Below are 10939 nucleotides of genomic sequence, written 5' to 3' on the forward strand. Positions count from 1 at the left end.
CCCTGGTTACAGGCCCGCAGCCAGCCACCCTGGCATGGCCCTGGTGACAGCACTGCAGCCGGCCTGGCATTGCCCTGGTGACAGCCCCACAGCTGGCCTGGCATGGCCCTGGTGACAGCCCCACAGCCGGCCTGGCATTGCCCTGGTGACAGCCCCACAGCCGGCCTGGCATGGCCCTGGTGACAGCCCCGCAGCCAGCAGCCCTAGCACAGCCCTGGCAAGGCCCTGATGGCAGCCTCACAGCCAGTTGTCTTGGCACGGCCCTGGTGACAGCCCCGCAGGGCCCCGGTGACAGCCCCACAGCCAGCAGCCCTGGCACGGCCCCGGTGACAGCGCCGCAGCGCCCGTGCAGATGGCATTAGCTCAGCGTTGTGGCTGGCCCTGCCACCAGACACAAAAACAAACCTTATGCAATCCCTGTCGCTTTTGAGGCAGAGGCTGCTCCTGCCTTTGCTCCGCTTCCTGGCAGAGCTGTTTGTGCAGCAACATGGGAAAACAGATCAGAGAAAAGACTTTGAATTTCTTTTTAAAAATCAACCAAATAACTCCCCCACTTGCTTTATGGTTTGGTTTTTTTCCTTCTCAAACTCTATTGTCTCCCAGTCCAGCTCAGCACCCTGCTGACACCCAGGGAAGGACAGAGGGGTAGGAAGAGGGCCTTGAGGAGGAGACTGCTAAATCCTGCTTAAGCAGGGCTGGGATCACATGAGAAATCCAGAGCCTCAAGGCACATTTCCTTACAAAGAGTTAACACTTAATCAGGCTAAAGACTTTTGCATCTGAGTGCAGGCTAAGTCAGGGGCCTGGCTGGACTTCCCAGCCATGTAGGGGTGTAGACAGGCCCACGGTGACCATGAGTGGAGCAGATGGAATCCTCCCTCCTGCAAAGAACAGCTTCAGTGGGCCCTGAGAAATCATCAACTCAGAGCAGCAGCCTTTAGATCTTGCCTTTACAGCAAGTTCCAGGCTTAACAGAACCATGGGCCTTGGCCTGTGCCACACACAGATGGGGCCTCCAGCCGCAGTCCTTTCTAGCAGCTCTCCTTCCATCTCTGTCACAGGCACACGTGGGTGACACAGCAGGGAGAAGAGTCTCACAGAATAGGTGGAACTTCAGCTGCTCAGACAGCAACAACAAAATGAGGATGATTATTTTAACCCTTTTGCTATTTCTCTGCTGGATCACTGTTCTGAGTCAGCAGTGTGTGCCTGGTTCTGAACCCCTGAGACAAAGTCACTGACATGACCAGGAGAGCTCACATCCTCCAGAGCCAAAGGTTCACTCTACCAAAAGCACTGAAGTATGTGTTACTCTTTGCATTTTATTCACACGTGTGTACGCAAAAACTGGAGTTTTTCCTTTGTTGGCACAAAAGCATAGCCACACACACCTGTTCATTTCAATTCTTTAGAGAATTGTCACTGTTTTAAACGCCACGGTCCTGGCAAGCAAACAGATATCCAAGCGCCCCTCTCCGAGCCCTAGCCAAAGGCTCCATTTGAGGCACAGCCTTAGAGGACGGGCATGGGTATCGGTGTCAGCAGGAGATGCACGGGGTAACAGGACACCGCCAGGCTTCAGCCAAGGGCACACCTACCCCCTGCCATCCCAGCAGGCACACCTGACCCACATGCCCTGCTCCGAGGCACATGTCACCCGAGAGTTAACACCCGAGAGTTTGAGAGGGGCTCACAAACAGCCAACAAGGCTGGGGACACTCTGTGGGTGGCACTGTGCCCTGGGGACACCCGAAGAACAGGTAGTTGGCCGCACGGTGAGCGTGCTGCTGGAAAGATCGGGCAGCAATGAACTAGATGGTCCATCCCCTCAGTGCCTCCTGGCCTTTGGCTGTGGCTGGGAAGCTGGCACAGAATGGCCCTGCTCGCTGTCACCCTGCTGCCAGCGGAGCGGAGCAGCCCCGCACCTGCTGCCCCTTCCTGCCTGGCTGGGAAAGGTGACCCTTCCTGGCAGGAGAGAGGAGGCAGCAGCTCCCGCTTTGCCAGAGCCGCTCCTCGCTGCCGCAGTCAACACCTCTGTCCAAGATGTACAACGTTTTTATTACTGCAGTTAACAAAAAGAAGCAGCTGTTCAAACAACGTATAGAGGCAAGTGCTAATACTTTGAGGAAACATATCCAGCTACAAAATGTTCAGCACATCCCTTCCCTCCATCACAGAGGATAAGAGAAGGACTGAAAACAGCTGAGTGGACATAAAGAGCTCACAAATGCCTTATTAATAAGTGTGTTGGATCTAATGATCTGTGAAACTGAAATGAGATTATTTGGATTATCTCATTAAACAAGAATAATAGCAATAGTAACCGGGTAGTAATTAAGAGTGGGCCAATCCAAGGACAAACTAAGTAATAAGGCCAAAAAGACTCTTAATTAACACTCTGCTTGTTTGTGTCTGTACTTCTACATCCAGAATTTATGAAGAAACAAAAAACAGTGGCTAACAAAACTGCCTGATTTTAACAACCAGCAAAGAAGCCACTGGCTACCCACACCTGCATGAAGCATTCAGTCTGAAAACTAAACAATGACTAAATTGTGCTATTTGGGCAGAGCCAGCCCTGAGGAAACAAAAACATGTAGCCAAAATGTTAAACTGATTCCAAAGGCTCAGCAATTAGCAACCAGCTCTGGGTAAATCTGCTGGGCAGGAACAGAAGAGAAACAATCCATAATCTCAGCTTTTTTCAGGCTTTAACCACCAGCCATCACAGCCTCCCAACAAAAGCATAGCTTCTCCTCAAAGCTTGAGAGCAATTCCTGAAGGCTACAGTGCATAATTTGAAGTGAAACAGCACATGAATTTTACCTTTAAGGCATTGTTTATATGTATCAGAAGCTCTTTGGCTCGGGGCAAAGAACAGGACACCTCTGCAGGCTCTCAGGGACGGATGGGGCATGAGGGATTAAACATGACAGAATCAGCCTGAGTGGCTTTAGGTCAAAAGGTCCCTGGTATTGAAGCCTGAAGTAATTACTGTTGTGCAAAACCCAGTGCTCCCCTTGCCTTCCCTAAGTACTCCTTCCTTAACAGGAAAAGCAGGCACTATAAAATACAGTGCAGTACTAAAAGGCTTTCCCAGGGGATTGGATAAACAATTCTAAAAGGTGAAGACAAACTGCTCTGAGGCCTTGACTCACAGTACTGTCCTCTCCTGGCTTAATGCTCCAGGGTTAGAGCCCAAACACACACCAGGGACTGCATTTACCAAAGGAACTGAAATTCAAAATGTCGGGACACAAAGCATTGATCTCCCTTTAAGACTTGGTTTCCACATACTGAATTATTAACATTAGCAAAGAAAGAAAAATAAAAGAGTAATTGAAGGAAGGTACCTTGAAGAAAGGTGTCTTTGTTACCAGAGTTATTACGTCAAGAACAGGAACTGCACCCCTACATAACACACTCATCGTTCTCCATAGAGAATGGTGCAATTTGAATCTTCCTTTTGTAGCAAATTTGAACTGTAAAAGAACTATAGGGGGGTTTAATGAATTAAAAAAAAAAAAGACAATGGCGTACAGACATTTGAAAGATAAAGAGAAAAAAAATGCAAACTCAGTGACTTCTCAATTACCCTCAAGGGTAAAGAGGCAGATTAACCTATGAAAAGCACTCAGATTAATTCAAGACTGAGGGAAGAAACATTTGAACAAAAATTAAAAGAGAAAAAACTACTCTTCTAAGAAGTTTGGGGTCCCTCTGAGAGGAACTACAACACTGCCACATATAAAACTAATTATCCTAATTTTCTGTTTGACTTGCCCCTCACTGGGCTGCTTGGGCTGTGGCCTGTATCGATGCTGGGCAATGTGTCTGTGCCAAAGCTTCTTTCTCTTGGCTGTCCCCCTTTTTATCCAGATTTATGTGGGTCACAGAGCAGGGAGAGGAAGAGAGTCTCCCAGAAAAGGCATTGGTGGCAGCAGCCTCCTGCTACCAGGCCACAGCAACCCATCTCACACATAGTTTCCCAGATTTGCTGGGTTGGTGGCACCAGGCAGGCATGGAGAGAAAGCTGCTGAAGTGCCAAGCCTCCCCCAGCACGGTGTGAGCTGCGTGACCCACACACCCAGTCACTTCTGTGCTGCCCTGAGCCAGCTGCCAGGCAGAGCTGACCCTGCAGGCAGCATTGAACAGACACACGTGCTGCTGGCATCCTCTTCTGCCTCCCCTTCCTGCTCCACCTCCATCCTTGGGTCACATCTGCTGCCTGCACACCAAGCTGCACCTGCACATCCAGACTGGATCGCAATTGCAGCAGCAGCAGGCTGCCACACCAGCATTGCTCCAAGGGTAAACTGCACCCTACACTGCCGCTGAGAAAACTTCTGGGTCCCCTTCGCTGAGTGGTGACGACCAGTGATGCCAAAAGTGCCCGTGGCAGGAGAGGGAAAGAGGGTCAGATAACAGGAAACAGCCACACACCTGATGAACAGGGAATATATCCACCGTGCACAGATACAGAGTCATTGTTCTGCCTGAGATCCTCACCCCTAAAGCAAGTTGAAGCCAGAATGAACACAAATGAGGCTTGGCACTTTTTCCAGCCATGGAAGTGGGGATCACCAGGATACACCATTTTGGAGTGGAAGTGATAGAAGACACAGCATTCAGACAACCTCAGCTACATCTAAATGTCACTGATCAGAGAAAGTCACAAATAACACACATCAGGACTCCAGGCATTTGAACACATTCCCTGATGAGTTTTAGTGCTTTGATAAGTGCAGGAGTACACAGGGGCTAGGGAGCAGAAAAAAAACCCCACTGCTTGAGATAAACACCCAGCACAATCTAATCTATGGTCTATTGCTGGTTTTTGTGGCCATAAAGACACGTAGCAATGCCACTGCTGCAGACCTCCAGGACAACTACACCTTAACACTTCTTCACAGCATCTGTGTCTTCCCACAAAAAACACAGAGCAAGAGGCAATTTCCTACTATCTCAGCTCACAGGAGAGGAAATATGAAGACTAAAAATACAGCCATGACCAGCTCTTTTACCCACATCATGCACTTGTACCTACTCTGTAGCCTGATGCTAACACAGCTTTCTTTCACTTCTAACACATTTCTAACACAAATGTTCAAGGATTAAAAGTCAGGGTGCTTAGAGGAAGGATTCTTATTTAGGGTATTGTGCCTAATAAAAGTTCTGCTTTTTAACACTGGCTGACACACATTCAACATGTTCTAGGGGTGTTTTTAAGAAAAAATTCTCACAAATTTGCATGAGTCTGGGAGATAGAGATTTGTGCAATCCACAAAGTGTCCCTTGTGGAAGTTCCCATGCAGCCTGCTGAACCAAATCCAGTAATGTGTCTGTGGAACACCCCTCTAAATCAGCACTTCAGCACATCTGCTTTACTGTTGGTGCTGGCTCTTGCATGACCCACCTCTGCTGCTTTCCAAAACTGCTGCTCAGTTCCTTGTGCTTCCAGAGTGAGCAAAGACATCAGAGTGGAGTGCAATGCATGTGCTGTTATATCCAGCACGGCTGGGTAAACCTCAGGTTCACCATCCCAAATGCCATTTCACTTGACCTTCACTACAGAGTAAGTGAGGAGACAGAACCCTCCAGTTTAACCTGGCTGTCGGCGGCACGCTGGAGAGAAAAACACGAGCTTGGAGAGTACAGTGGAAGGAATAATCCTAACCCAAACTGCAAGCTACATAAACAGCCCTAAACTGCTGCATGCCATGGGATTACCCATCAATGTGAGGAGCTGCAGCCAAAGCCTGTGTTTTGTTTGACCATATCTATCACTGGTATCTGCAGTGTGACATTTCCGATTACAGCTGCTTTCAGAGGAGCTTTGCAATTCTGTTGGGCAGACAAATCTAATTGCTGTTTAATACCAAACAATGCTGCAGCAGGACATGATTGCTTTGCTTAAATAACATTGTTCCATTAAACTGCTCCGATTTAACCCTATTAGTTGGATCTCTTAATCAGAAACAAGGCTGACAGGAATCATTCCATGAAACAGAATTTTTTACTTGGCTGATTTGCAGCTCTCAGAGTTTTATTAAACAGCTGCAGAAGGGAGTGATCTTTGTTAAGAAGAGGAGACACTTTCCAGAGATCACTGAAACACAGAATTTACCTGTACTGAAAGGAAAATCCTGTATATTTGGCCGCCTAATTGAGGTGAATATTGTGCAGGAATTTACCACAGAACTTGTAAGCGAAGTTTCAAATCTGAGAAGTGACAGTGTCTCAACTGTACAACAGGGCCAAGCTCCTTAATTTTCCTGCTTTTTATGTCCTCCTTCCCTACACCCAAATTTGCCATACTCAGAAAGGCAAACTAACAGCAGGAGACCAGATCACGGTCTGCTTTGAGCTGACAGAAGAACTGAGTTGTGGGCCCAAGAGCACAACCAGGTAGACAAATCTCAGAGACACAGCTGGCTGCATTTCCCTGGTGCTCCTTTAAGGAAGGAAGGTCCAGCCCGCTCCCCACCCTGGGCAGGAAGAGGCTGGGGAAGGGTTCCCTCCTCTCTAAGCCTTGTACCTCCATCAGTGCAAAGAGGAATTATTGTAACTGCCCGCTGCTGTCCACCAAGAGCCACACTCTGGGATCCTGTGCCAGGAGTCAGTGCCATGGTCCCAAAAGCCTCTGTGAGCTGCCTCCATGCTCTGCTCTGCACCACTGCCCATGCAGGCCATTTACATATAAACACCCAGCTCTGGTTAAAGTGCAACTACCACAGGCAGGACACCAGACTGGGACCCAGGACCTCAGAGCTGCTGCCAAGCTCTCCTGCTGCCCCAAGCAAACCCTTTCACTGCTTTATGCCTCTGTCACCCTGCAAAGCTGGGGGATGTCCACTCTGTTTTCACACACACCGCTGAATTTATGGGTCAAAACTACTACATAAGAGCTGGACATCAGTGAAATGGTGTTTCTGCAGCATCACATTTGCAACACTCGCATTTGGTGAATTCCAGAAAACTAAACACTCTCCAGAAACTGACTATTCCCAGGTCATTACCCAACACACAAACAATTTGGGACCAGTGAAACTGGCACCTCCTTGCACATTACAGGAATGTTATTTGTTAGCAAGGGCTTTATTTATTAATCACATATGGTTTTGAGATCCTAGCTTGATTGAGACTAGCTAAATACCATTTAAAAATATTATCCTTGTATTGCTTGTCAGATATTGAAAATAACAGAATACTAAAACAAAAGAGAATCCAGACCTGAATCTACTGTGGAAAAAGTTATCAGGAACAACTACCTAAGTGATGTGTTAGGAGTAATCTGTAGCATGAGTTTTAGGTGTAAATGGAATACCCAATATAATAGATAGATATTGCTCTATCAGCAGTTTCTGAGAATATATCAATTTATAGTCCTAGTTTTGTCAAGGCCAGCAGAGCTGAGCAAGATGGGATGAACTTTCAAAAAAAAAAAAAAAAAGAGAAAGAAAAAAAAGGCAGATGCTATGGTTTTTCTGTAACAACAAAGCAGCAGGAAAAAAGACCTTATGAGGAAACAATTTCTTTTATAGCCTGTATTTCACAACAGCTTCCAGTGTGCCCCCATGTCCACTAAAATATACTGTACTGAAAGAGATTTCCATCCCCTTCCTTGCACATCTCAAATGCCTTCACCATCAGAACTGCTCCCCTTAGATTCAGATCCTTCCCAAGTTCATTTAACCTGATTAATTTTTAATGGCTGTCACTGGTTTCTTCACCCAGTCAGTCAACAGCTTCTACAGTTCAAAACACCAGTCACCCTCTTCCCACTCCGGAATAACACAGGACTCGGGATCTGCGGAAATTATTCATCTGCATCAGAAAGAACTTGAAGGAGCAGTAAAAGAGATTGATCCCTGACAGCTGCACTAAACTTGAAAGCCCCTTCCTGACTCTGAAGAAGGAGAATTCTGACCTGAAAAGGGGTCTTGAGTAAGCAGCCTCAAAGGGAATAAAATATCAGCCTGTAAAACCAGCAGTCACTGGAAAACTCAGGTGATCTTTTAATGTAGGTACACCTCTAGCCTCGGGCACAGTTGACATAATTACCTGCCACCCAGTGTTTCACCTGAGGCTGTGCTTCATTTCCTTTGCCCCAAACACTGAGGGAGCCTCCAGAAAGGGGCTGCCAGTCCTTCTGTAGCCGCCAGGCCCTGTAGCACACTGTACAATGTGTAGTTTAGCCTCACATCCCATACGCATTGCCGTGCCATTATCATTATCCTTCCTTATCAATTCAGCTCCAGTTGTGGCTGCATCTGTGCTGGGTAACATCGCTAATAAATCCCGAGGCCAGAGGAAAGCACTCCCACTGATCAGCAGCACTGTTCATTACAAAAGTTACACATTCCCAAACAGAGGTAAAATTTATCCTGAAAGCGGCCAGGAGAGGGGGGAGAAAAAAAGAGGGAAGCCTTCATTTATCCAACTGCAACTATGTCCAAAAATCCTTGGAAGCAAGAAAAGGACATTCACGGACACACCATTAGCAGCAAACACTGGAAGCATTTCCTGCTGCCAAGATATGTGCTGGCCAAGGAGGGAGGTTACCAGGGCACAGCCACCCATTGTCATGCAAATGTGCCGAGTTATTGAAGGGACTTCCCAGCAACAGCCGCATTTTTTCACGAGCTTGATCCCAGCATTGAAAGGAGAACAAAACAACCGCATGAACGTGAAGCAGCATTAGCCTAAGCCAGAATCTCCAGCTATCCCAGAGCCCAGCGAGCACCGGACCTGCCTTTGGTGAATTCCAGAGGCTCTACTGCTCTTTATTTAAATGGGAACGGGGAAAGAAACCGGCCCGTGAGCCCCGAGAAACACGTGAGGTGCTTTTTAACTACACTGTGTTTCATGGTCTGTAAGTGACACTGAAAACAGTGGGAGAAAGTGACACACACAGCATCGCTCCGAAAAAACCATGGTGCACTTTTCATTCACTCTTTGCTATTTGGTATTAACTTGCAAACAATGATTTTTTGAGCTGAAAATTAAAATGCACAGTAGCAGAAAATGCAACTGGAAACAAATTGTTTATAAGAAAAAACAAAGCAGCACATACTTGCAGCTCTACCTTTACAAATCCACATAATTTCTTGCCTTTTCTGATTGTCACTGCTGTAGCTTGGTTTACTTTTTTTGCCCCTTTTCAGCTAAAGAAATGGTTTCCAGCAGTGGCAATAACTTAACAGCAGAATAACTGGTGTTCAAGTCTCCTTAGTTGAAATAAATTACTAAGTTTTTGTTTTGTTTTGTTTTTTGGGTTTTTTTTTCAAAGAGGTACCTGTAAATAGCAACTGTCAATCAGAAAAAAATCAGGGATAATTTGTTTGCCTCCACAACAGAACCAGTCCCACACCACCAAAGCCTCCAGAATAAAGAGATACCTAGCACTAAGAGAGTCCTCTGGCCATGACTGAATCAAAGCTTTCCCTTAAATCCCTGTCAAGGTTAATCCCTTTCATACTTAACAGTCACCTTTGAAATGCTTTCCTAGAAATAGAGGTAGAAACTGCACATGGCATGTATTGATTCAACCAAAGACCTTTCTGGACTTACCATTCCAGGCTGGAGTGAAGAAAACATGAAGGTGTGTTCATACATTTGAGCGCTGCCCTAGCTGACCCAAATCAGGGTGGGCTAAACTCAGGTTACCTAAAGGAAAGGAAGAAAATTGCCTTGACTGATTTGCAAAAAGGGGGCTGCCCCTCTCTGGAGAAGGAAGGGCCAAGAGAGATGAAAGTGACAGCGGCCGAGAGCTCCTTTCTGATGTGTGCCCCAGCAAAAAGCAGGAAAAAGCTCACACTGGGATAGGAAAAAAAAAAAATCATTGTTCAGATTTGTACCTGTTGGGAGAGCAAAAAGTGCTGCTAGAGAAAAAGGCAATGCTGAAAATTTGTACATTGCTGCAGGAAATAAGGCAAACCAGTATATTCTGAGGGTTAAATCAAGGCAAGGGAAGCCATAGAGCACGTGACAGTGACAGGAGAAAGCAAGAGGGCAGTGGGACCCAAAGCCTGAGAACAGCCATAGTGCTAAGGGAGAGGGAAGCCCGTTTGTGCTAGCCCTTAAAAAATTAATTTTGAGCAACTATATGCATGCCTGGGTTTATCCCCATTACCACATCTCTCCAGACAAGAGAAGTTACTGTACCTTAACAGAGAGTGGCAGACTCCACTAACTCTCCTGGGCAGCTGGATCACCAGTCCAGAGCTGCCTGGGGCAGTCCTGGTGCTCAGAGCATGGCAGAACAGTTAGCAGACTACCTGAGAGAGTTTCACAGCCCTGTAGCACAAATGATGAACTCACCTGATGCTTCCCTTTTCCTCCTGGAGCACATCCCTCTGACACACTGCTGATTTTCACAGGTTCCAGGGGGGATTTACCCCTGCCAGAGCTTGGCCCCACTGCTCCCACAGCAGCTGCTGAGCACACAGCCCTGGGGCAAGTGAGCCCAACTCCTGCTGTGGCTATGGCAATCCAAAGGGTAAGGGATGGACAATCCCTAGGCTGTGACAACACCACCAGCAGGTCAAGGCAGGGGATTCTGCCCCTCTGCTCTGCTCCAGTGAGACCCCACCTGGAGCACTGCATCCAGCCCTGGGGTCTCCAAAGTAAAATGGATGTGGAACTATTGGAGCAGATCCAGAGGAGGGCCATGAAGTTGGTGAAGAAAACTGGAGCAGCTGCCCTATGAAGACAGGATGGGAGAGTTGGGGTTTTCCAGTCTGGAGAAGAGGCTGTGTGCAAACCTCACAGCAGCCTTCCGGGTACTGAAGGGGACTCCAGGGAAGCTGGAGAGGGATACTTTGTCAGGAGCTGTACTGGCAGGACAAGGAGTAATGAGGCCAAATACAGAGGGGGAGTTTAGGTTAGGTATTAGGATCAAATTCCTTGCTGTGAGAGTGGTGAGGCATTGGAACTG

Source organism: Camarhynchus parvulus, chromosome 5 (assembly GCF_901933205.1).
Source record: "Camarhynchus parvulus chromosome 5, STF_HiC, whole genome shotgun sequence".
Lineage (NCBI taxonomy): Eukaryota > Metazoa > Chordata > Aves > Passeriformes > Thraupidae > Camarhynchus > Camarhynchus parvulus.